The sequence below is a fragment of the Gallinula chloropus genome (assembly GCF_964237585.1).
Source record: "Gallinula chloropus genome assembly, chromosome: 2".
NCBI classification, from domain to species: Eukaryota; Metazoa; Chordata; class Aves; order Gruiformes; family Rallidae; genus Gallinula; species Gallinula chloropus.
Window position 1 is genome coordinate 91282481 of NC_140086.1, and position 25808 is coordinate 91308288.

The 25808-nt window shown below is 40.1% G+C and overlaps 1 protein-coding gene across 2 annotated transcripts in view; it reads right to left on the reverse strand.

Annotated features, from left to right (window-relative positions):
- LYRM4 (LYR motif containing 4) overlaps positions 1 to 25808 on the reverse strand; it is a 90130-nt gene that overhangs the window by 23662 nt on the left and 40660 nt on the right. Inside the window, exon 3 of one of the 2 annotated variants that reach the window (XR_014618179.1) lies at positions 21066 to 21180. The exons of the other annotated variant lie outside the window; for it this stretch is intronic. The gene's annotated coding sequence lies outside the window, so the exon portion shown is untranslated. The remainder of the gene's footprint in view (positions 1 to 21065; positions 21181 to 25808) is intronic. 2 annotated transcript variants of the gene reach the window in all.

A 25808-nucleotide genomic window follows, 5' to 3' on the forward strand; every position in this document is an offset into this window, starting at 1 on the left:
ATAATCTTCTCAATTTTTGTAAAGAAAATGCAGGGGTTCTGGCTCTGTTAGGTCCCCTCACCTTACTGACCTTCCTGATAGCTGTGAGATCATGGCTGCACAAAGTACAAATATTTGTACCAGTTCTTTGCCCACACAAACTAAGATGTAAAACACAATCACGCATCTATTTAATCAATTAGGTTACTTAAACCAGGCTACCACCAGGTTAATAGGTGATTTTTAACACACAGCTCAAACTCCCTGTTTTACTGCAATAAAACAAACAACAAACCTGCAACAAAGCAATAAAACACAGAATCATGCAGCACATCTGATAAAAGAATTCTAATTCGGTGTGGAAGGAAGAAGCAAGGAACAAACAAACAGCTTTTCTCTATGCACAAATTCACAAGCTAGAGCAGAACTTGGGCAGGTCTAAAATTGACATTTTCTGCAGTAGAAATATTGTCTAAGCTCTTCTAGAACTTGCTTGCATGCCAGAGCAAATATTTTCATTTCGCTGAACTTGCTAGGCAACTCCCCAACATGAAGTATATGGTAAAAACACTCTCCAGCTCTATCAAGCCTAGAATATTTATTAAAAGCACTTGCAATCCATGAAAACAAACTCTAATTCTGCACTTATTCAACCTATGAACTCTACTTTGTGTATTAAATACCACACCAGAACCTCATCTAAACCAGGTTTGAGAATTGGCTGTCGGACCGAGCCCAGAGAGTTGTGATTCGAGGAGCAGAATCTGACTGGAGGCCTGTGACTAGCGGTGTTCCCCAGGGCTCGGTGTTGGGTCCAGTTCTGTTTAATATCTTCATTGATGACCTTGATGAGGGAATAGCATCCACCCTCAGCAAGTACGCCGATGATACGAAGCTGGGAGGAGTGGCTGACACGCAGGAACACTGCGCTGCCATCCAGAGAGACCTGGACAGGCTGGAGAGCTGGGCAGGGAGAAACCAGATGAAGTTCAGCAAAAGCAAGTGTAGTTTATCAGCATCAGCAATGGAAGACAGCATAAAATGTGACTGCCCTTTGGAGGCTGATTTTTAGGAGTTCTGCTGCTGAGCTTTTGCATCATACACAAAATTAGTAACAAAAATGGCTATTATTGTCTTCATGGTTAAAGCCTGGTTCTTAGATAGAAAGCTTGTTTACATGGATTGTTATTTGCTGGGCTCTGGTCTGCATTTCTCAGTGGAAACCCATCACAGCAGAAGTGCTGTGAATTTCATTCCTGTCCTTGAGAGGATCACACAATAAATGCACACAGATGGACTGGGTTTTGAACACTTAACATCTCTGACCAAGAATTACAACAAGTACGAAAGAAATAAGTGACAATTATAGTTATCATTGTCTTAATACTTCAAAAGAACAAAGGTTAAAAAGCAGAAATATCAATCGAGTACCTTACATCTTAAAAAACATTCCACTGGCGTTCAGGGTCATCTTACAGGTTGACAAACTTTTCCATAAAATCTAAACCCCCCCAACTAAGCAATCAATCACCAGTGATGCCCATTCCCTGCTTTGTTTTTCACCTTTTTTAATGGCATCCAGCTATCAAGTTGTAAATCCTGTACAACTACAAGTATCACAATGCTCTTCATAGCGGTTGTTACTGCCCTTTGGATTGAAACTGTCCTGGAAGAAAAGGGTATTCACTATTGTACTTTCCTACTGGCCAATTTCTATAAGCTTCTGTATATAAACCATAGAAATAGCTTGTCCATTTTGAGATTTCATAATTAGAAGCTGAGTTACAGCTGGTAATTGATCAGATGAGCATTGGAAAATGAGGACTAGGTGATACACATTATATCAGATATCGAATATGCAGAACAAACCTTCTCATTAGACTGCAGTCACAGCCATAAGCTAGCAAAAGATCTTTAGGAAGATGAAACTAGATTGATGGGAGCAGAAAAATATACCAACATAATACCTGGACTTGAAAAACTTGTGATAGAGGATTATGAAGCGACATGTAGAAGGTCCCAAAGACAAGGAAGAAGAAAATACTGTGGGAACTGCTGCATTGTCTCCAGACAGCCTGGCAGTACTAATGACTTCATCTTTAAGAAACGCTTTTCTGGAGTGAAAGGGGAAAGAAATAGATTGGTTGTTTTTTGTTTACCATTTCTGCATGGCTTGAAATATTTTGCAAGTATAGAAGAGATGAAAACTGCATAAATGCTATTGGAAGAATAGGGATCACATTACCTGAAAGTAGGATGTCATCAATTATCACTGCCTGATCATTTTTGTTTACACATCTCTCCAGCTATGACACAGACACTCAGTTTGCTAGAATCCAAGCAGCTTCAGAGAGCTGCCCATGTGGTACAGACATGGAGCCCTACAAGACCCCAGAGCTAAAGAGCTGTTAGACAGGCACACGGGATACCAGGCTGAACAGAGAAAGATGGAGACAGAGCTGGGAGTTCAGCTGTATCCCTGAATAAGCTTCACAAGTCCTGGGGTGTTTTTTTGGCCTACCCAGCATCCCTGGCTTTGAAAAAAAATACGCTGCTGGTTGCATGACATGAGTCCAAAAGGACAGGCTCTCCACCCCAGCTCCTCAAAGTTTATTGCTTAGTCTAAAGTGTTTACAGCAGGAACTGGCTGCACAACTTTTTCTCTTGCTTTGGCTACACAAAAAACATGGATACTGTTAGTGACATGAAATTATAAACTATTTATTTACAAGTGGACCAGCGTATAAAACTTTCACTGTGAACGCTGAAAAGCAGATACTGAGGAGAGAGTGGAGAGGAATATACTCGGCAAATTGATGAGTGAATCTAAAACTTTTAAGTACCACTGTAAGCTCTTCACTTACAATGTAAATCCCTTATCCAGGACCAAATTAAAGAAAAAGCGTTGTTGGACAACAATGCACAGAATCTGCTAGAATCTGACACTCCCAAACCAGCAACACTGCAGTTACTGATCTTCAGTGCATACCTGCATAGCAGCAGCTTCAATATTTCACAAAAGGCAGCAACTTAAAACACTGAAGCATCTCCCACGGATCTGCTTCTTCAGAAGGCCAGACACACACTGATTTGCAAATGTAACACAGTTGTTTTAGCTATGGGAGAAAAAAGCTAAGGCTTGTTTGAAGCTTGTACTAGTCAGCAAATAGGAATCTAATCCCCCAGGATGACTTCAATAAATGTATACATCTTTTTTGCAAGGGCAACATAACTAATAAAAAATTCCTTCATACCAGAGGATGAACATACACATTCCTGAAACAATGAGTCACTGTAGAGCAGCATCCTGGCTATAGGAGGCGCATTCCTCAGCAGCGACAGTGATGCTTTCCCGAGGATGTGTGTGCAAGGCACCCCCCCCCAAAACGTGACGATGCTTTCCGAAACACTGGAAATAGTATTAGAAGTTTGCCACTTGCTGAGATAAATGACAGTGAGAGTCAACAGAGCTTTTTGGGTGCAATCATTTTGAAACTCAGATGCTCAACTCTCAATTCATTACTTATTTAAAACTCCTAAGGATCAACTGCAAGTATTCTCTGGAGCAATCTAAAAACTCAAAAACTGTGTTTCAGCTTCTATTTGCCTTTACTACCACAAACACTACTCCCAAACTCCTGAAACTCCTCAAGAAAACTCCCTACTCCTGTTTTCATCCATTAGACACAGACTGAAGTTCACACCAAATACAAGTAAGCCTGTGACAAACTCAGCACATATTTTACACAATGCCTCCACAGAGGCACCAGCACACAAATCTTTCCAGGAGCTCTTCTTTGTATTTCTCCTAGCATGGTCTCTATAAAAGAATAAACACACAATGAATTCATCCAAACTGGAAAACCACAGCATTTCTGTCCCAGGAGGTACGAGGCGCAGCAGCATGAGCTCAGTTTATTTCTAGTTACCAAGGACTCACCACACAGCTGCTGGTGCAGAAACCTGCCAGATATAATATATAAATGGAGCTGTGGCTGCACGGCCAAGATTCCAGCATGCTCATCATGGGCAAAAATAACAGCAGTACAGCTTACCAGGAAAAGCATGTGGGAAGACAACATGTTATAGGACAAATACGAACAGTTAACAGTCGTGGTTTAGCCCTAACTAAATCCCAAATTCATGGATCTGTATAGTTGTTTTTATAAAGGATGTACTTCTCAGGAAGAGTCTTGTTCTACAGACTTAATGAGGAAAACTAAATCCTGTTCTTGTTGAATCCAAAATTCCCATGTGCTATAGGTGGGATCAAACTTTGTTTATAGGATATTTTTTTATTTGGTTGTATGATTTTTCTGATTAAATTGGAGCAATAAAACAATTTTTAAAAAGACATAATTCAAACTGTTCTTAGATTTTCTAGGAAAACATAGCCTGCTTCAGCTCAGGGCAAACTGCCTCAGCTCAAAAGTGTCCATGTATCCAGAAAATAAATTTAAAGAGAGAGAATTCACATGGAAATTTTCAGATTTATAAGCTCACCTATTCACATCTGTTTACCTCTCTGCCCCTGAAGTATGAGGAAATACACCTATAAACCAAACAAAAACTACCAAACTGTACCAATAAAAAGGGGTTTTAAGAGCAAGATAGAGGCTTGTAAATGGCAGATGAATCAATAAGACCGTGGTTCCTCATGGCAACTAAAGATCAATAAATGACCCTGTATTATTCCAGTGATGCTTGTAAAGGATTTTATTAGCATTCCAGAGTAGATTCGATCACAGGGACGGTCAGTGCTGTGCAACTTTGTCACACACAGAGATAAAGCCATGCTGTTTAACTCTGCAGTCAAAAAAGTTCAGAGGTTTTGGCCTTATTTCTTGCAGTAATGTACGGAACAACAATGAAACATGGGCTAATCGCATGTGCTGTGATCAAGACCTTTTTTAGAGCAAGTGCTGTACAGCCCAGAGTCCTCCTAAGTTCTGCAGAAAGTTTCAAAGTTCACTTACTATGCAATGTTGCATTCATGCTGGTTGTGTGTTACAGTATGTCATGGTCAGTAGGTCATGCTTTGATCTTCTGATTTACCATATTAAAATTGTCAGCACAAAATCAATATGCTACTTTTGTGATAAGACTTAATTTTACTCCGTAAGACTGGTAAGACTGAATTTTGGCAATGGTGGAGAGAGAAAACAGCAGCCACCCTACTGATGTGCTGAGCTGGCAGAAGGAAAACAGAAGCCAGAGACCATCCCCATCTTCTTTACTGTCGATAAATCCATCTCATGGCTGCAGAGAAACACGTCTGCACTTGGCAAGGGCTGCACTCAGAAACAAAAATAGAAGTATCATTGTTGTAGTGGACATGACATTCACTCCCCAAGTGAATCTGACGCATTAATAACACCTCTTTAACTGCTGCCTAATGATTTCCGCAGACATGAAATGGAATATTTTAGCACTATTTTCAGCCATCCGTGTTGCTGCTTCTTTCAGCTCAGGTTTCCCAAAACCTTAACAGAAGTCCTTCCTAGTATCAACACACCAGTTACACATATCACTGGTGTCACAGATCCTAACTGCTGAACTCTCACTCTGGCAGAAGCACAATTCAGTTACTCGTATAGCTACAGCCTGCTAATTATTAAGCTGTCCTCCTACTTGAAGGTTTCTCTCAGTAATAAAGGTAATTCTGAAGGAAGCTTGCCTGGAGGTTTGAACATGATGACAGGACTCAGAAGGCCATTGCCGAGTCCTTGGTCAGCCACACACTCTTGTCACTGTGCACAAGTCAGTCTTTCAGAGAGCATCTACACTGAGGTTTTCTTTCTTTGCCAATGCTCCCTATGGTGTCCCAGCATCTGGAGTGCATGGGCTGGCTTCTGCTCACACTAAGCTGCCTGGGACATCTTCTCCAGAACCATGCTGAGTGTGCTCCAGCAGTAATAGAGCATGAACTAGACAAGAGCTAGTCCACAGTAAAAAACCAAACCTTATAAAATACAGACATCAGGTTCTTGATAAAGAGTTCTGCTTTACCAACGTGTTTCTACAGACCTGCTCTATCCATTAACGCAGACATTGCCTCAGTCTTTTCTGATGATGATCTCCAAGTCCACACCATTTTGGTGGCTGCACTGCTTGTACTGTCAGCAGGTGCTTCCATCACCACCTGTCATCCTTTAATTACTGTGATACTTTCATGGCCACAAGGTGAGTAAGCAGGATTATTTTTTAGTGTTTGTTAGAAAGTTAATGGATGGCGAGTGACACCTCTCCTCCTTCACAATGAAAACACAAGTTACTTTACAGCTCAATCAGCTTTTAGATCACTGGGCTGGTTTCATAAATTGAGACACTGTCACAAGAAAGGCAAGGACCTGCTTATTTTGACACTGAAAACACGCTAACTGAACTATGGCCCAAAGCACAGAAATAAAAGTGCCACACAACCTTCCAGAGCAGACAGGAAGGTTACATCTATACTACTTAAAATACTTAGCCTATTCAAAATAAATAAAGACTAACTTCTGATTACTAGCACAAAAAGCATGGGAACAATATACAACCCTCAAGTTCAGAGTGAAAAGCAACAGCTGGACCAAAAATGCTTTCAGGAAGATTCACAAAACCTCTTTGGAACAGGCTTGTGTGATTTAAACAACTCTATTAATAATGTAACCTGCTGTCAACTCTTGGTTTACTTTGTGTTGTACTACTATTTTCCTTCCCTTCCCTGCATTCCTATTCAGCTGTGCAAAATGAATAACATGTAAACTAAACACGGGAAAACCTAGAAAGCAAACATCTTTATGCAGATAGACAGCATTATCTGTGGCAGTACACCCAAATTTATTTGCATTTGTAATTAGAGAAAAGCTGCTGCAAAGTGGCAACTTAAAAGAAGTCGAACTCACAGGTACCAGTGATGAGATTGATAAACTAGTCACTGCAATACAGAAGGATTACTTAGGAGGAAAATATTTAAATATACTTATGGAAAACAAAGTGATCTGATTTTTCCTCTTATGCTGTTCCTTTAAAGAATGGCAGCTAAACCCAGGACTAAAATACAGGTGAAGAGCAATTCTGTACAATGCAACTGTCATGCAGAACTGGTGTATTTGATTGCTCTGGTGGACACGCGTTTGTGAGCTTCAGTGCTGAACAAGCCTGTGGTATTCCTCACAATTCCCCAGATGAGATGCATACATCACACACCCATTCCCAAGGAGCATTTCCAGCACAACACATGGCCTGACAACTCTAAGTGAGTCTCAGAGTGACATAAGAAGTTCTAGCTCAAACCTTTGAGCTGAGGTACAGCAACTGTTCGTGTGTTCCTAGTCTGCCAAGATAGAAAATGGGGTAAGCTCACAGAGGTACCAGCAGTTTTTAATTGCACTGCAGCGGGCTAGAGATGTACCCACACCTCAGCTGAGGCAGTGGCAACTTTCAGCAGAAGGCTCTGCTTTACCAAACCTAGCTCAGCTGCTCTCCTTCATCTGCACTCTTAAAGCTGTTGCTCAGCACCGTATCTCATTCAGTAGAGCAACTGAGTTTAAATATTTGTAGAGTGCCTTCTAATGAAGTGAAAATTACCAAACATGAAGGGAGGAATAATTTATAGTAAGTGAAATGAGTATGTTGGCAAAGGAAGACGACTGGGGAGAGGAAGACAAGTGCAAAAAAGGAAGGCAACTAGGTTCAAAAATCTTCCATTACTGCAGGAAACTATACATCTCTATTAAGTGACATGGCCAAAATTTGCAAGTTAATCAAATATCACTCAAGTAAATCAAGGTAAAGATCTCTGCCTTCTAGAAGTTTTCACTCAATGTGGAAGTGTTTGACTAAAGCAATAATTTTAGGTTCAGCAGACCACGATCTATGGTAACATTCAGCAATTGACTCATAAGGATAGATTAAAAAGAAATTTCACACAGTATTCCAATACCTATGCTAATATTATTGACAAAAAAGAGATTTTTGTCAGCAGCTGGCACTAAATAAATTGAAGCTGCTGATACCTATTTAATACATAATGTTATCTCCTCTCAAGCAACGGCCCATCTGAGGATGGTTGGCACTAGAGGAAAGCCTGAGTGCTGCAAGAAAGGTTTTTAATGCTTTAGTATGTGGCATCACTTATTCGAAGTTGGTCCTGGCAGTATTATTACTCAGGAGCACTGGGGACCACTTACCTGTTGTTTTCCTTACACCCTGAGAAGCAATGGCCCTGAAGCTGTCCCCACTCATGTGGTTTGATTGACGTGTATCTCTGTCAGTGCGACCGACTGTGGGGCTGCCTCTGCCATGAGTTGCTTGTGACTGATCCTCTGGTCTGGGGGCTGCCGAAACACCTTGGCTGGGAAACCAACCTCCTGCTTCTCTAAGGTAGAACTGCTTATACCAGCACTACTGCTCAAAGACACCATTTGTATGACTTTGTCTAATCCTCAGTTCCACAATTCAGAAGATGAGAGATATTATTCCACAGCTTTTACAAAGCAGCAGCTGCCATTTGATGCACATTTTCTCCTGTTACTGGCTACCGCTGTCACTCATGCCCCTTCCTGCGTCTTCTCCTCCCCACTCTGCTCCTGCTGACACCAACGTTCGTACAACTGTGGGTGAAGTGACTGGGACAGTGGCCATGCTAACTACCACCCTAGTACCTGCCTGGAGAAAATTGCTTCCTAGCCAGCCTGATCTCCCTTCCCGCGTACCGCACCAACTACTTACAACCACACAAGGGACCAGGCTGGACTGTCATTTCCACAGGCAGTGCCAGCTTAGAGCTTCTCTTCAACTACTGACTGGTGGTTGCAGTCTATCCCCATAAACTCTTTGTTGGTTTGAAACACATATCCTTCATTTTCTTCCCTGAGCTGCTGAGTGACTTGGCTGAATCCCACATCACAGGCGTGTCTCAGTGAGGCGGCTAATTGATCTCTCTGAAGTGTTCAAGTTTCTGCTTGAGAGCCAAGAAAATTCTTTGGAACACCTCTATATCAAACATACTATGCAAGATCCCATTTTTAATTGTGTTCAAACTGCAATAATAATAATAATAATAAAAAAGTGGCAAAAATAACAGTTTTAAGCTACTGAGAAAGCAATTAAAGCAACAGCCACACCACAAAATAAGTTACTTCAACAATAAAAATGCTTTTCAAGGAAGAAAAAAAAAAAAGCGAGGCAGTTCTATACAAAGTAAAACCAGCATGTTTTACAAACATCAGTAAAGTAAGCAAAATTTTTGCCCTTGGTGACAGCTGTCTGTTTGCCAGTGACAGGAGCCCTTTCATTTTCCAGTATACCAAGTACTACTTTACATCAGGCAATTTATTAGAACCGCAACAGCTACCTTCCACGTCTGCCTCACCTGAGGAAAAGTATGTGGAAAGCACTATTGTACAACAACATTAGATCCTTGCTGTGCATTTTTGTAGGGGTTTCTTCAGATCGCTACAGGCCATTAACCTTTCACTTCAGGTAAGTAATGAATCATGACTTCCCCAACAAAAGAAATCAGCTGCGTTACCATTGGCAACTCCACTTTTAAATACATGCACCAACCCCCTATGCATGTGCTTGTTATTTATTTATTTATTTTTAATCAATTCCAGTATGAAATAAGAAAGGTTCTTTCTGGCTTCACCTCGAGCTGATAATGAACAAACGCTCAGTGAAGCCTGCTCCCAAGGAAGTCTTCCTTAATAGCACTGATTAAAAATAAAATGAAGTTTCTACTTCGGAAATAAGATGCATCGCTTCCTGCTTTCCTTCACCAGGGAATCTTGTAACTGGACCAGTGCTAATTGGACACTTTGGCCAAACAATTTCACAATTTAATTTAAAAGAAGGAGGAGAAAAAAAAAAAAAAGACTCCAATTTCCCTTGGCTTCTAACAGAGTTAGTGTCACTGACTGACACCAATATGCTGAACTGTGAAATCAACACAAAACCTTAATTACACCAGAGGAAAGTGCAGGAAAATCCTAGTAGGGGTCTTTCTCTTTCATTTTATTTATGTACCAGATTAATATACATCTTCAAGCAGGAACACAAGAGTGTTTCTTAATGAACCCGCTCTGATTTAACGCATCTGTAACAATGGTAGGTTAGGCAGAATTGGCACAACTACCACAGGCTGAAAAATGTCTCTGTAACATTGGTGTGGTTCTGTGTCTGTATCACATCATCAACTATAAAACAGGTTAAAATTTTTTGTCTGAGATCAGGGCACATAATTTACAAAGGAGGTGGGAAAACCTGACAGATCCAGGACAGCAACAAGAAGAGAGATGTAATTTAAAAATAGGTTATTTCTTAGGCAGACACTAATTGGGAAAGACCTGGATCTGGGTGGTTTATATGTAATGGTGGTCAAAGCTACATAAAAAAAATACCAGGGAGCTGAAAATCTGAAGTAGTCTGAGGAACGCAGTAATGACTAAATTATTTTTCCTTTCCCACCCTGCTTCATTCTGCCCATTAATTCATCCTTAACTCTTGTGCCCTTAAGTCTTCCTTTCCTTTCATAGTTTCTCCTATTAACAAGGTTTCCTCCCCTCCAAAAGCATCAGCTGTGAATTACTTCCTTTTAACATCTAATTTCCAGAACGAACTCCCCCCATGAAGCAGCCACACACCAGCTCGTCTCAGCAGAACATGTAAGAGCCTTGGAGAGGTGCTGGAGGACAAGGGAGAGCTTGGGGAGACGCTGCCTTGCAACTTCTTATGCTGCCTTTCCCTTTGTACATTTTAGCATGGCAAAACCATACAAAACAGGATGCACTGAAAGACTGCATTCTACTACTTTCTTCCTTTAATTCCATATTTTGGCATTTATAATTAGATTTTGTTCATGAGTTTTAAGACAGATTTTATTTCTTGGCAATAGGATGATAGCCTTCAATTTTCTACAAAATATTTGTAGTATTTTTGCAGCAGCAATATATACTTGCATAATGCCTCAATGTATTTTAAACTTAATTCACACTTCCTTAATATTCTGCATGCAGAAACTGGAATCCAGCAAACTGCTGATGGGCTGCATTTCTAAATTCTGTTATTGCCTCAAATGCTAACTCAGTAAAGGCTGAAGAACTACATAATTAGAAGCTGCAAGAGATCAGAGGGACTGCTATTCTAATCTGTTATGGAAAGACAGATAGAGGAGATTTCTGATTCTAGCAGTCTAAAATTCACAAGCTCAGAAAGCTCTTTTCTTCTCCCTCCCCCCCAGAATAAAATACATAATGCCAACATATTAAAACAATGTTAGAAATGCATAACCAAAGACACAAAAGGCGACCTGACATTTATCTGCTGAATTAAACAGGGCTTACAGCACATTTTGTATTTTTACACATTCTGTCATGCAAATACAATTTAGTTTTAATCGATCTCTTCTGAATAAATGTGAAACAAACAGTTCCCATAGTGAACCTCTAGATTCTACATTAATCATTGCTCTGAAAGACCATTTAATTAACATCAAGAATTAAATACTTCAGAATATTTCCCATAACCTGTTCTGCATTCTCCCCAGAATTTTCTGTCCATGTCTTTGTATGAGAGCCCTTGCTCCCTACTAACATTCAGGGAAGCTCTGCCTGCAAAACGAGATACTGATTTCTGTCATTCAGACTGCCTACTAACCATATATATACAATGGTCACTTCTCCCCAACTCCTAAGTGGTTTGCAAGAGGAAATGACAGAAACATAGGATCAGAATCACAGAATCACAAGGTTGGAAAGGACCTTTGAGATCGAGTTCAACTGTATCCATCCTTACTAAACCACATCCCTGAGCACCTCATCTACCTGTCTTTTAAATGCATCCAGGGTTGGTGACTCAACCCCCTCCCTGGGCAGCCTGTTCCAGTGCCCAATAACCCTTTCAGTGAAGAATTTTTTCCTAATGTCTAATTAAACATGCTCTGGCACAGCTTGAGCCCATTCCCCCAACATGATAATGTCCAAATACTTGCATAAGGAAGATTTTAAAGATTCCTCCAATTTCCTTCTTCTGCATGTTCAATTCATCAACCCAGTATGATGAAGTTGGCCAGGACAATTCTCAGCTGTAACAGAAGCTTGAACACCTGATAGTTTTCCCCCAGGAATTTAAACATCCCACAGACCTGTGGACACCAATGTAAACTTTCAACAGCAAAGGACCAAGGGAGAACAGCCACAAATGGCTGTCTTCAGCCTGATAGTTTCAGGGGATTAAAGAAAAATAAGACAACTGCAACAGGTAATCTCATATTAAAGACCACGAAGAGGTCAAGGTCTTAGAAATCAATTTTCTTTGTGTGAACTTTGTTTTAACAGTAAACATATACAAGAAAAGAATAAGCACTTCTTATGCACCAGCATGCATTTAACAAAAGGGACTGCTCTCCTTGGGAATTTAAAGGAACCCAAACAACCCAGAGATAATTGCTGAATGTTGTCCCTATTAATATTAGTACAATCAGTGACATAAAAACACACTGCTGCAGAGAACAATACAACTGCATTAGGCTGCATTTTACACTGTCTGCACTGCCCAGTGTCTGTTAGATTGAGTCTTTCTCTCACACTGCTTCTCTGCCTAACTCAATGTCCTTGGGGATGCTGTTCCAGACCCAAACCCTGCAGTAGTTATGCAGCACCGATCGACAGACCGCTGTTAAAAAAGCCGTTTCATTTGCTCAGGGAACTCTTCTTGGTTGGCTCAGCTGTAATGATACTCTTGATGTAACATTATGGTTCTTAAAAACCACAATTCCCTGCCACAGCAGCACTGCTATGCCAATGTGATGACCATTACCATGAAGAATTCTCCATTAATTTACAACTGGAAACAATCACAGGTTTCACTGTAGGCATCTTATAACGGCACACCAGCCTCTGAACTTGTTCCCATTCACATTTAAAGCATGTTTTGTTTCAGCCTGCATAAACCTGTTAGCACTGGTTGCCAAGAGCTACATTGCAAGCTCCATTAACAGATGTTTTCTCAGAAATTGTTAAGGGTTAATAAAATCTATTGCAGAAGGCAAAGCTGACTTAAACCAGCACTGGTTTAACTTAACTGGGCTATGATATATTCAAATTTTGTCCATAATAATGAGAACGGGCTAGACTGGGAGGCTTTACTGAAAACTGCTGTTTACTTCCAGACCCACTCTATAAAGCAGAAGGTCTCCATGTAGAGGATGCAGGAGATTCTCTCAGCAACACTAAGATGTAAACACAGTAGATACAGGAGTAGCAATCTGTCAAGTGGAACACAAATGTTCTTGCGGTGCTACAAAAACAAATGCTCACAATAACCAACTGCAAAAGATACAAGTATTTTTGTGGGGAAGTGACCCTACTTCTACAAGGGCAGATAATACAACTTCAATACCTGTGGTGTAGTAACTAGAGATGGCTTGTACACCTATTGAAAACTTGGCAGCAGATGCCAGATAACAGCAAAGAACAAGAGGAAGTTGGTGAAGGAACACACAGCTCTACCCATTCTCCAAAGCATCTGTGATGCAACAGCCTGGGCATCATTAAGAATACCTGTGGGCGTGGACATGACAGCTATTCTACAGAAGATAATAAATACAACCAATTTCTTCTACACACTTCAACACAAGGTCAGTGAGTATTTTTCAAGATTCACTGGAAGAGCTATACCTGATCTGTCCTCTCTTCCTCATTTGACATATTCAAAGCTTTCTGAAGAGGTGTGTAGAACTCGCTCTCTTGTGTGCTGGAACAGTTATCCTTCCTCTATATAAGAACAACAATGTCTTTTCTTTGCAAAAGTGCAAAGAGCCTTCTCCTGGAGAGAAAGAAGCGCAAAAGATGTGCACAGGTTGATTTGTTGTGTCAGGCGGTTGAGTTGCAAGAAACAGTTAAAAGGTTGTGCAGCATTAGAGGGGCCAAGAAGGAGAAGCGTTTTCAGCAGCACGCTCCTGGGGCAGATACCACTGAGAATGAGGCACCTTGAACCCTGTTGACCCACAAAAACCAGGATCCTGTTTCAGTCCCCACCTTCCAGCATTGCAACCAAACCCAGATACGATGCTTTAACAGACACAGACACCCACGAACAAGGTCTGCAAGGAGAAAGTGTACCAGCAGCTCACAAAGGAAGCGATGAGTGTTCACAGCCACTCCACTGCAGGGCACCGACGCACTAACCTGCCAGCCTGACAGGGTGTCGGGGGAGGTATCCTGCCATTCCAGGAGCTGAGGCCCAAGATGTTGCCAAGAAGGTGCCACAACCTGTCGAGAGCAGAGACTACTATCCCACTGCTATTACTTTCAAATGGGCATGAATGACTCCACGAGCCAGGATGTGGGCAGAATTGAGGAAGACTACAACGCCCTGGGAGTCCAAGTGAAAAGTATTGGTCCCTGTTATCTTCTCGTCCATTTTACCAGTTGGCTACAAAGAAGATGAAGACTCTTTTTATACAGGGAGCCACACAGAAAAGATGAGGGGTAATGGGTACAAGGGCCTCCTGGGGAGATTCCAATTGGACAGAAGAGGAAAACTTTTCCACAACAAGAACCACCAGCCATTGGACTAATTTCCCCAGAGAAGTGGTAGGTTCCTCAACACTGACATTTTTAAGATTCAGCTGGATGGGGTGCTGGGCCATCTTGTCTAGACAGTGCTTTTGTCTAGACAGAGCTTTAGCCAAAAAAGGTTGGACCAGATCATCCTTGAGGTCTCTTCCAACCTCATATCCCATGTTTCTATGAAATACAGACTTAAAGAGATCATTCAGAGAATTGCCTAATACAAAGGAGGCACACTTCAAACCCTTTATTTTTTTTTGGAGAATGAAAGCATGGCTGTGATTCCTTTCCTCACATTGTGAGAATGACATATACTTTTCTTCATTTTCCTCCCTACATATTTACTTTAGAATACAATTTTTTTGCTCCCAGTTTAGCCTTTAGCTGCTTCCTAAGTGACAAGCAGTGTGCTACAGGGACAGGAGCTTTATATTAGACTCAAATTCTGAGCCAGCTTTGCCCTTCCCTGCCTGGCTGTATTTACAGCCACACCTTACATTAGTGAGTCTCTGGCAAGCCCAGAGTGCCTGCAGAAATGCTGCTGATTCAGAACTCTTCACGTACAGTGAGACAGCCTCATACACCCACTTCAAACAGGGCTTGGTAGCCATGCAAGACATTTAGCAAGGTAGCAGCAAACCTCTGCTATAATTCTTGTTATGGCTTTGGAAATGAATTTTTTTTTTAAAAAAATTTGAAACCCAAAACATTAGAAAGCCAAAAGCTGTTCCCTCACTCACAAGATGCTAAAATCTTATCTAGTGTTATAACTCACTTGAATCAACCATAATGTTCCAACATGTCCTTCTGCAACTGAAATGTCACCTGTACTACATGCTCACTACTGAGCATGGTGAGTGAGAGGAATTTCTGTGCAGCACTAAGGAGAATGTGACCAAAATTAAAAAGGAGGTTATGAAATTCTGATACCCTTTCCTGAGCTGTGCATGGGCAAAATGCTTTTACCTTTCAGGGAGATCGCTCTTCCATCTAAATACCAGACTGTAAAGGTATGAATGATGACTGATGCTGCTTCATCAGCTTAAAAGATTCTGGAATGAGGAAGTAATCAGAAGTTACTGTGACAGAGCAAATGAAAGTGACAAAAAAATGCTTGAAGCCCCCCAGAAAAGAGAGAGGCAACAACCAGATGCTGCAGAACCCTGTGAAGACAGGAGTAAAACTAGCACTGAATGTAGCTCATGTCATTTTGCCCTTTCTTCCCATCACAAGCAGCCATGTTCTGCTCTGCTACCAAGGATTCAGGAAATTAAATACTCAGTATTTAAGAGTCTGTATTCTAAACTATTTCTGCTGAATGGATTATCTCCCCTACACAGTATAAGGCAGCTGAACTCCTGCATGGCAGATACTAAATGCTTGCTGGATACTTGGAACAGAACACTGAAGGGTAACGGGTCACCTTACCAGCTCTAATACCTGTTGCCATTAGAATTATCAGTATGGCATTTTATGTTTGACTGCAAGACAATAGTAAAACCCAGAAAACATCTGAGTGGAAAACCAAAGATGTAAACAAGCAAAGAAAGCAAAACCACAAAAGGAATCAGAAGGCAAAACATGGCTATGGATGTTACATCTATACTGATGATGTAAAGCTTTTGTTCTTTCATCTTCTGAGTTTGAGGGTAATGGAGTACTTTAAAAAAAATATATATATAAAAACATCTGACAAGTGCATTTATATGGCTATTTATAAAGTTTAAAAACAAACCAAAATCCATCCTCATAACAAATCATATGGGCACAGTATTCTATTAATTCCATTACAGTCATATTGTGAAACAAGTCACCTCTCAAAACATCTGAAAATAACATTCACACATTATGTGAAATGTGTGATACATGGCTTTCTGGACTAAGAGATGCAAAGTTATTTCAGTTGCATCTACTTATAAACAATGTCTTTGTTTTTAAAAGCATGTACAATTTGCACAAGACCTCATAGAGCTAACATTTATTTTCTTAGTTGAGAGAACTATCTGAAATAACTGGCAAGCTCAGTCCTTTGATGAGATTACTGTTTTCACAATATGACTGAAGTGTATGCTACAGGTTCTGTAGCAAACAGAGGAATGAGCATGGTCTACCATTTTTTTAATGGACATCTCTGTGAACACCAAAGACTGATAAACAAAACATGCATTTGCAGTGAGTGACCTGAGGAAGTAGCTCCATGGAAAGGGGATCTTGGAGTGTCCAGGCAAAGAGCACCTGCAGGACAAGTTTGCTAAATGTGGCATCATCCACAGACAGCTCTGCGATGCCACAGAGGTTTGATGCCTGTGATGTGTGGACAAGGAACCAGCATGTCCTGTGTATGCCTCAGATATTCCCAGCAAGCAGTCAGGCGATCTTGCCTGTTGCAAACAGCAGGAGAAAGACTCATGCCAGTCCCCAGGGAAGAAGTCACTGTAGGCCACAAGTCGCAATGCCACAAGAGGGTCACATTTTGAGCACTGACAGAGAAATGATCTGTGACACCGGAGCAAACTGCTGCAGCTCTGCTAGGGTGGATCAACATTTTGTGCACTGGTGGTGCAAGGGGTTGCACTAACAAAGTCCAGCAGGGCTGACTGATGGAAGTGCTCTGTGCTCTAGCTCCATCTCCTCTGGCCACGACAGAGTTACTCAGCATGACCTGGCAGGAACAGAGGGAGAGAATAATGCTGACAGATGGAAAAAAGGAACAAGACCCTGCAGTGTTCCCGGTCCTTCTCATCAAGCTGGAAATGAGCTGAAAGAGTGACAAGACCTCTGGTCCTTGAATTTCATTACTAGAACTGACTCAAAATTGGGTAAGATCTCATTTTGCCTCAAGGCTTCTAAGCCTCATAAAGCAACTTGCAGGGCCATGAAGTCTCAAAACAGGGCCAGGAAGGAAAATCCCGTTCTTGGGATCCATCTCAGCAGACCAAGACTCACTCCAGCAAAGGGTGCAAGGTCACTTAAGAAAACACCAAGCCTGTCATTTCGGTAGCCAGCATGAACACATCTGAGGATAAGCCTGCAGAGGTACCTGTGGTAAAGGAGTGGCATTTGAGCAGAGACCTAATGTCAGAGACACAGCAAGAGCGAGGAGGAGAGAATTGCTTCTTGACTACAAGAAATGGTTGAAAAGGAACAGAAATAGAAAGATCATGAGAGAAAAATCACAGCACAAGGAAAACACGAGACTACCTGCATCCAAACTAGCTCTAGCCCAGGGCACTTAAGAGGAACTGTGATGCTCAACACAGAAGTTTTGCTTTGTATAAACTACATCTGCTTATAGTTACCAACCGTATTTCCCAAGGATGACTGCACTTTTAATAGCACATATAACAGTATCTAGAATGCCAAGTTTTGCAATGACTATAACAAATGTTTTAGGTGAAAAAATTGAAGATTGAAAAAAAATAGTTGTTCAAAATGTCTGTAACTCTGCTAACATACCCCGCAAGCATCCACACAGCACAGAACCTATCCATGAGAAAGCTTCATGACTGGACTGAAATAACAGATGGGAGAAAACAAATGGAAAAATATATCCTATTGCTTTTTTTTACTCCTTCACTTCATTGGATGTACACATTGTTAGGCCTTCAAGCTTTGTTTAATTATTTTGTGCAGGGGACTGGAATCCTCTAATGTTTACATGTGCATGTGGGGACATGAACACACAGTGAAATCCAATAGCTACACAAACAAGTCAAGACTTTAATTCCTGAACTATTCCTTAGCTCCTACTGTTTCCGTTTCTCATTCCTTAAAATTCAATAAATCCAACACCAAACTATTTAGCAATTCTCTATCTGCCTCAATAAACAACATTTCATTAATGATAAAAATAGTGACACAGGATGCTACTCACAAGAGGACCTACACAGTGGAATATATTTTATCCATCCTCCCAGAAAATAATGCTGTTTTATTAAGAACAGCCCAGCCCAGCCATGGTAACCCTCAGATCGGAGTCTCCAGGATGTCACTGCTGTATCTGGGACGTGTTGACAGGGCTGCACAGATCTGCTGGCTTTTATCTCCCCCAAGTGGCCAAGCCAGTTGGAAGTCTACCTACCTAGGGATGCCCCTTTCTCCCTCTCCAGAGCATCTACTCCAGAGAAAACTGGAATGGGTTGTGGTGGACTAGAAACAGTTTAAAGCTGAACTAAAATTCACTAAGGGAGAGGGAAACACAGGAAATGCCCTGTCTCAAAAGTAACTCAGTTCCTCCGCATATTCGTCTATAAACCCTAAACTTAACTCCTACCTCCCTTTCCAGCATACTACTGACTAAACTACAACTTGAAATAGTACCCATATTTGACAGTTTACAAGTGGGTTTAATCACCTTGGTACAGATTCACTAATAATTTATAATCCAATTTGTCTTTGAAATAACTAATATTTCAAGCACCTGACACCAGGGGTATCTGAACCAGTGTAATCGCATCGCAATTAACAGCCTCAAACCATTCAATTACAATCTATCACTACTGCTCAAACAGCATTGATTACAGTTACTCCCCATTTTTCTTTAATGCCTCCTGTAAATTATAGTAAATAAGCAGATAGCCTCCATCCTTTTCACCATACATCTGTTTAAAAGGCGGTAAAAACGGTACAGAAAGAGAGGAAGAAATCCTCACTGTTACTTTAGCTACACTCTGTATCTGTTACAAACTTCAATGTGGCCGTAGGCCAGTTTAGACAGGATATAAACGACTGTCCTCCACTTTGCTCTTTTCTTCAATCATTAAAGTTTGCTTAATATTCATGAAAAATACTTTATATCCCTGGAAGCTAAAAGCCTCTCTTTATTCACAGAACAATTACACCTCTGGCTGTATCATAAATTACCTACATTCTCAGGACAACATACTTATAACCTTATCCAGAGTACCAATCCTACATATGAGAGAAGAGATTTGTTTTCATGCCTAAAAATTAGTAAAAAATGCATTGTGCTTATTCAAGTTATAAATATAGTTATATGCTCTTTATTTATGGTTGCCAAATATTACCAGGATCACTAGGACATCTTTCAAAGTGACTGAAAGGTTTGAAATAGGGAATTTCCACTGGTGTTTGTGCTTACTGCTCACACACACAGACTTTCCCCGGAGATATATATGCAATTTTGTGACTGATCTCCCCAAAGAAAGGTCTAGCTGGAGGCAGCTGGCTTGGGCTGGGGAAAAGCAGTCACCAAACAGGCATCTTTCTCACAATGACAGGCAAGGGTGGCATTGAAGGTGATATTAAAACACATTTCTTGCCTTGTCAAAGCTGTTCCTGCAACTGGGATGAAACATACACAGCTTTCCACAAACCAAACTTTACAAGTACATCCTAACTTCTACATCCATTGGAAAAAACCCAACTAAACAAGCTACCAAAAAAACATCAAGGAGAGCTCTGTGGAAACAACTTATGATTAAAACTTTGGCTTTAGGTGTAACCTTATGGATCCACTGCTGTTTAATGCCTACAGCTTTACTTTGGGTTTCTTATGGCAAGAGCTGGATTCTAAAACAGCTGAGACTAAGGACATGTTTTAGTCAAAGTCCCATTCTCACCCTGCAAAGGTTTTCAGAAAAATTCATGATGCTGATTGAAATTCTAGTGTTTATCTATCCCCGAATCAGTATTTTCTCCCACAACATTAGAGTGAGATCCTTCCTTGATCCAGTGGGGAATACAGTGCAGACCCATAAATAAAAAGGTTAAACCAAATATGCTTAAAATCAAAAGCTGATCTGGATCTTTGAGAAATGCTATTTAAATGTGACTTTCTACACCAAAAGTAATCTGTAGCCCATATACCAGACAGAGCAGTCATATGATTACTTTTAAGAGAGAAAAATAAAAGTTACAGGTTTGACAAGAATATGCTATGATCAAATTAAACACCGTTTTTCTGGTTTCCATAACTTAAATCTTTCAAATTTGCTTTTGAAACAATATGAGCACTTGGAATTTGTACACGTAACAATGTATATGCAACATTACTCCTGCTCCAGTTCTGTCATGATTCTGTACCATAACATTAATTTTATCTATACTATTTAATGTTGTAAAATTTCGATGTCATCAATTAATGCCTAAAAGAACTGAGTGCACAGGTAAAAGAAAAAAAAATAAAAATAAAGTCCTTAATGCAGTACTGCTAAGAGAAGGTTTTAGTTCTGTAAACTGAGTCACTGCTGATGCTTGTTAATATGGTAGTAGAAAACTGTTAGCACTAACAGTTAAGGATATGTTGGCAATCACTGTAACCCTCTGTCAGCTGTCCTTTGTAGCCATAACCAGCTGCCCACCCTGGTGAGCACCACACAGGGGATTTCCTGCCCACCATACAAGAAACACTGGGATATGGAATTGGCTGCACACACAGTGAAGTGGGTAAGTGGCTTTTTAATGTTATTATATTGCGCATTTCTCCTATGTAAGCTTTGCAATGTATCTGCATACTGACTGTGTACAACTTAAAAACTGTGCAATATAATAAAGAAAAATGCCACTTACCTGACTTCCCATAATTTGGTCTACAAGAATTCAGAGTCTCACTAGTATGCTAAATATTGGGATGTCATAGGAGAGCAAAGAGTCAGTCTTTTGACAACGAAGAATGTCAAGTAGCCTAAAAGAAAATTACAAAGGTTTTTTGCTTCTCTAAAGGAAAAAAAAAGACCCAGAGTATATTATTTTTTCTGTGCCAATCTTTTAAGTCTTCCTTCAATGAAATAGACAGTCTTTCTGCCACTTTTTTACAGGTGTTTCTGACAGTCCACATAACTTTTCTCTATATCTTCAAAAGAGATCCACTAGTTTTTCCTACATATTTTACCTAAACGTGATTTCTGTCAATAAATAAAGATACCTCCAATATGTACACCACTTTCCAAATCTATTAAAACCACATTCTGGGGCGGGAAAAGAGGTAAGAAAGTTGGAGAAAATCCACAGCCAGACACAGAAAATTACAGCCATTAACCAAAATAATTGTTTCTAAAACTACACAAAATTTACTGTAGCTTTATAACACTGTTTAAATGTTCAGTCAGGCTCAGAGTAAGAATAATAACCACCCTAGATTTAGAGAATGTATCAGCAGTGCAGGTGTCTTGACACAGCATGAGACATAACATTAATGAAAATATGACTTATAAGGGGAAGGACAAAAAAAGCCCACCCTAACAAGAGAGAAAACCAAACCCCCTAACACATTCCGTAAGACTGAATTGTAGTGTGCAATTTTTACACATCAGATTTTGTTTAGAAAAATAGAAGTCACCCTTTGGATACAAACAATACAAAGAGGTTTACTGCAATATATAAATAACAGTGAGCACTCTAAGATCCTCTTATTACAACAAAAGCAGTAGTAGTGGAAAAAAGCAACTACAATTTTCTGCAGATGTACATTTCTTGTACTCAACAACCAGGTTAGACAGATACCCAGTACTCAAGTCTACAGCCTTTTTAACGACATGTAAAGGAACCTCGGGTACAGAACACCATATGGAGAAAAAAATTCAGCCACCTTCTGACCGAGGTCACCCAAAAAGCCACCTTTGCACATGACATCAATAAGAAAGTGAGTAACATCTGTAGCCTGACACAATCTGTGCAGTGGTGCTGACACTACACAGTATTCCAGTTAACATCTCTTGTCTCCTGCATGAAGTCCAGTTTTGCAAAGACAGGTGCCAGTGAAATAACAGAGACTGAACTTTAGGTTCACATACCACAAATTCACAACAGAAATAAGCATAAAATATTACTCAGAATTAAACAACCAGAAAATCCCCATTGGGCCTCTGTAATGTCTGACCAAAAGTTTTTTGCTTTTTTGGTGATAATCAGGGAATTTATTACCATTGCTCACAAGTTTTTAGAATAATTTGCTAGGTGTTGTCATCTTCTTAAGGTTTCTATCCCCAGAAGCTTAATGGAACTCCAAACTGAAGAAGGACAAAGTAAACTTGAATTTCTCAGGTTACACGTGAACTACAACGATCTCTTTAGGACCCTAGAGATAAATTCAAAACTCACGTGAACTTTAAATTCAAAGCACTGCAAGCTTTCTAAAGCAAAGCTGAAAGTCTAAAAAGACATTTCCTGAAAGAAATATATACTGACAGCACTGAAACCCAAAAAAGGTCTTCATATTATGCAAGCCTTAAAACATCTTTGTCATATATATAAACTGAAGAAATTACCTGTTTAAAAAAAAAAAGAATCCAAGACAACAGGTAAAGATAGAAAGGATAAACAATGCTCTATATCACCAAAGTTTGTGGCAGAACCAGAATTACAGGTGATTTTTCTAAACTTCTGTTCCTGGGAACTAAACACTTGATTATCCCACAGCTTTTGTAAGTTTCTTAAATTAAAAAACAAAGCAAACAAAAAAAATCCCCCATGAATAAATAACCATTTTCCCACCCAGCAAACAGATGATATTATCTTATCCTCATACAAGTTTCATTGATACTAATAAAATATTTTTCTTTTGTTTCAGGAGAGACCTTGTTTCCAGTGCCCTGTTCTTTAGTCATGGCCTTGCCCTCTTCTTCATGGTTACCATTTAGTACAGGTTACTGTAGAGACATCTATAATCAATTTGAAGTTGTGTCACAGGAGCATGGTCCTTACACGTGGGTTTCAATATTTCAAATCAAAAGACTATGCCCAAAAATCTCAAATTGTTTATGAAGAGACATGTTGGAACAGCAACTTTTTACTGCCGTCTAGTAAGTGCTCAAAGACAACTTGGAAAGAAATGTGTTCCCATGAGAAAGGGCTACACAGCAAACACATAACTCTCAGAATGCTTCTGGGGGGGAAGGGTTACACACCTTGTCCATTGCCTTCCAAAAGACTTCTGATGAAAAGAAAGTCTGAGTTTAGGTAATGGCTAAAACAATCAAATACTAGCACTAATAATTTGTAAAGATCTTAACACCCCCCCCCCCTCCAAACTCACAAAATACGGAAAACAACAACAAAAAAACCCTCCCACATATTTCAGATAGAAAATAATATTCTGCAAAAAACTCTTACAACCACCCCCCCCAAACCTATCAAGAAACACTAAACACTGCAAGACTATTCAGTATTTTTGATTATAGTTCTAGGTCTCAAGGAGGCTGCAAGATGGAGCTGTCATGGGGCGTGGGGGATTTTCTTCCTACCTCTAACATGATCCCTGTGGGAACCAGAAGTTCATCTCACAGGGAGTAAGGAAGAGAATTCCATCTGCAAAATACAAGGTGGGACTCGCATCTCCTTCATCCTTCCCACCTGTGCATGGTACAGGATTTCTGCATCCCATGCCCAAGCCCTGGGATTCAGAGACCCTCACTGGCTCCCAACTGTGAAGTAACCCCTTGACTCTTCTCCCCTCCAGATAAGTGCTGGAAAGGGCTGGTGCAGTACCAGTACAGTAGTGCAGCCTCCTGGAAGCAGAAACATCATCAAGGTGGGCTGAGCAGTGCCTGAACTGCATTGAGCCTCCTAACTTCAGTATCATTCAGAGTCACTAAACTTAGGATGGGTTTGCTGCCTATCTTGGTAGTCTTACTTTCTGCTAGGTAACTGTCAGCTTCTTACATTTTAGTTCAGTTAGTACCAAATGGTAGAAACAAGCCCAAACAACAGTGTGCTGATACCTACAGGACATTCTGCTAGCAAGAGCAGACTAAAGGTTCCTAGAAACCAGACGTTTAGCTCATTTTTCTACTTACTACAATAGCAACAAAATGCCTAATTTTAAATATATAATATCACAATCCAAACAAATATTTGAAAAGTGATTTTTCCATTCCTGCCATGACAAAATCTCCAGATACTTCCACAACCACAGATAAATGACACTGGTGAATTTTTAAACAGGTCAATACTTCCAAAACCTGAACCTCAGCTAAAATCAAGTGGAAAATTTTCACAGTAAACATGCTTCTAAAAATGGCCCCATATATCAACATACTACAGCACAGATTTTTACTAATGGCAAGTTTTTCTCAATGGGATACTGGAAACAGCAATTCAGCATCATTTTAGTCACAGTCTTCTAAATGTGATAATAGAGAAGAGGAACATTAATGCAAGAAATGTTATCAACTCCTTCTCCTCTTCTCAGGTTTTCTGGCACTTAAAGTGTATTATTACCTAACTTGATCTGAAACCAATACAAATGTGACCCAGAGAGAGAGACTGGCAGAACAGTCAGTTGGATCAGGGCAAATGTGGCTTCATACTTCATGACTCAGAAAATGTATTTTGACCACAAGCTGCTCTTTCACTTTTTGTCTCTTTTCTTTTAAAGCTTGGAATGGAAGATAAAAAGGTTTAAGATTCAGGTTTAAAATCACCTAGAGGTGGATGAGCAGATACACGGAACACCCAAAAGAAAGGAGAGCACAGCACTGTACCAAAACAAGGGCAGACTACTCAGAGGCATTTCAGATCTGAGCAGAATTGCCAAGAGCAACTCCAGGGGAGGTGAAACCTCTGCAAGCAGTCTTCTTCCTGACAAGCACTGAGCGCACAATAAGCAGATAAAATGTTTACAGCTTTGTTTGCTTGTGACTTTCTGACTGATCTTGGGATTAACAATCACGACAAGAAAACTAAGGTAAGTCTAGCTGACCATATTATGCAGGACTTGAAGTCTTTCCATATCTGCCCCAAACCCTGCCCAAATCCATATCTGCCCAAAACCAAACAACAAATAACTGCAATTGATTTTTTTAATACACCATTATTTCCATACTAGCTATTGCTTACATGGATTTCTCTGACATTGAATTTATATTATTCCCCTGAAAATGATTTCTACCAACTGCCTCACTTGTTCAGTACTATTATAAAGAAAACAGAAACCTGAAATGCCCCCAGTATTACTCTGCAGATATGTCTTTGTGTTAAATCAGGAGATCAAGGTCTTAGTTCTTCAAAAAAATTTAAATAGGACTGGGAAGTATTTAATGTTTTTTTACTACAAAAGCATTATAACCCCATCAGTTCACAGTAGTAAGCTATTTAACAGCATTCTTAAGTCAGAGAACAGTGAAGAGAGGAACATTTATAAATAAGTATAACAATACAACAGGTAAAAATGTCAGGTTGAAACACCAAGTCTTTCTAATACCGTACTCAAACCTACTCAACTCCTACTTTCTATTCAAGGAAAAAAAAATCTATTACTTACTGCAGTGAGGGACATTCTGCCTAGAAATTAAAAAAAAAAAAAAAACAAACCAA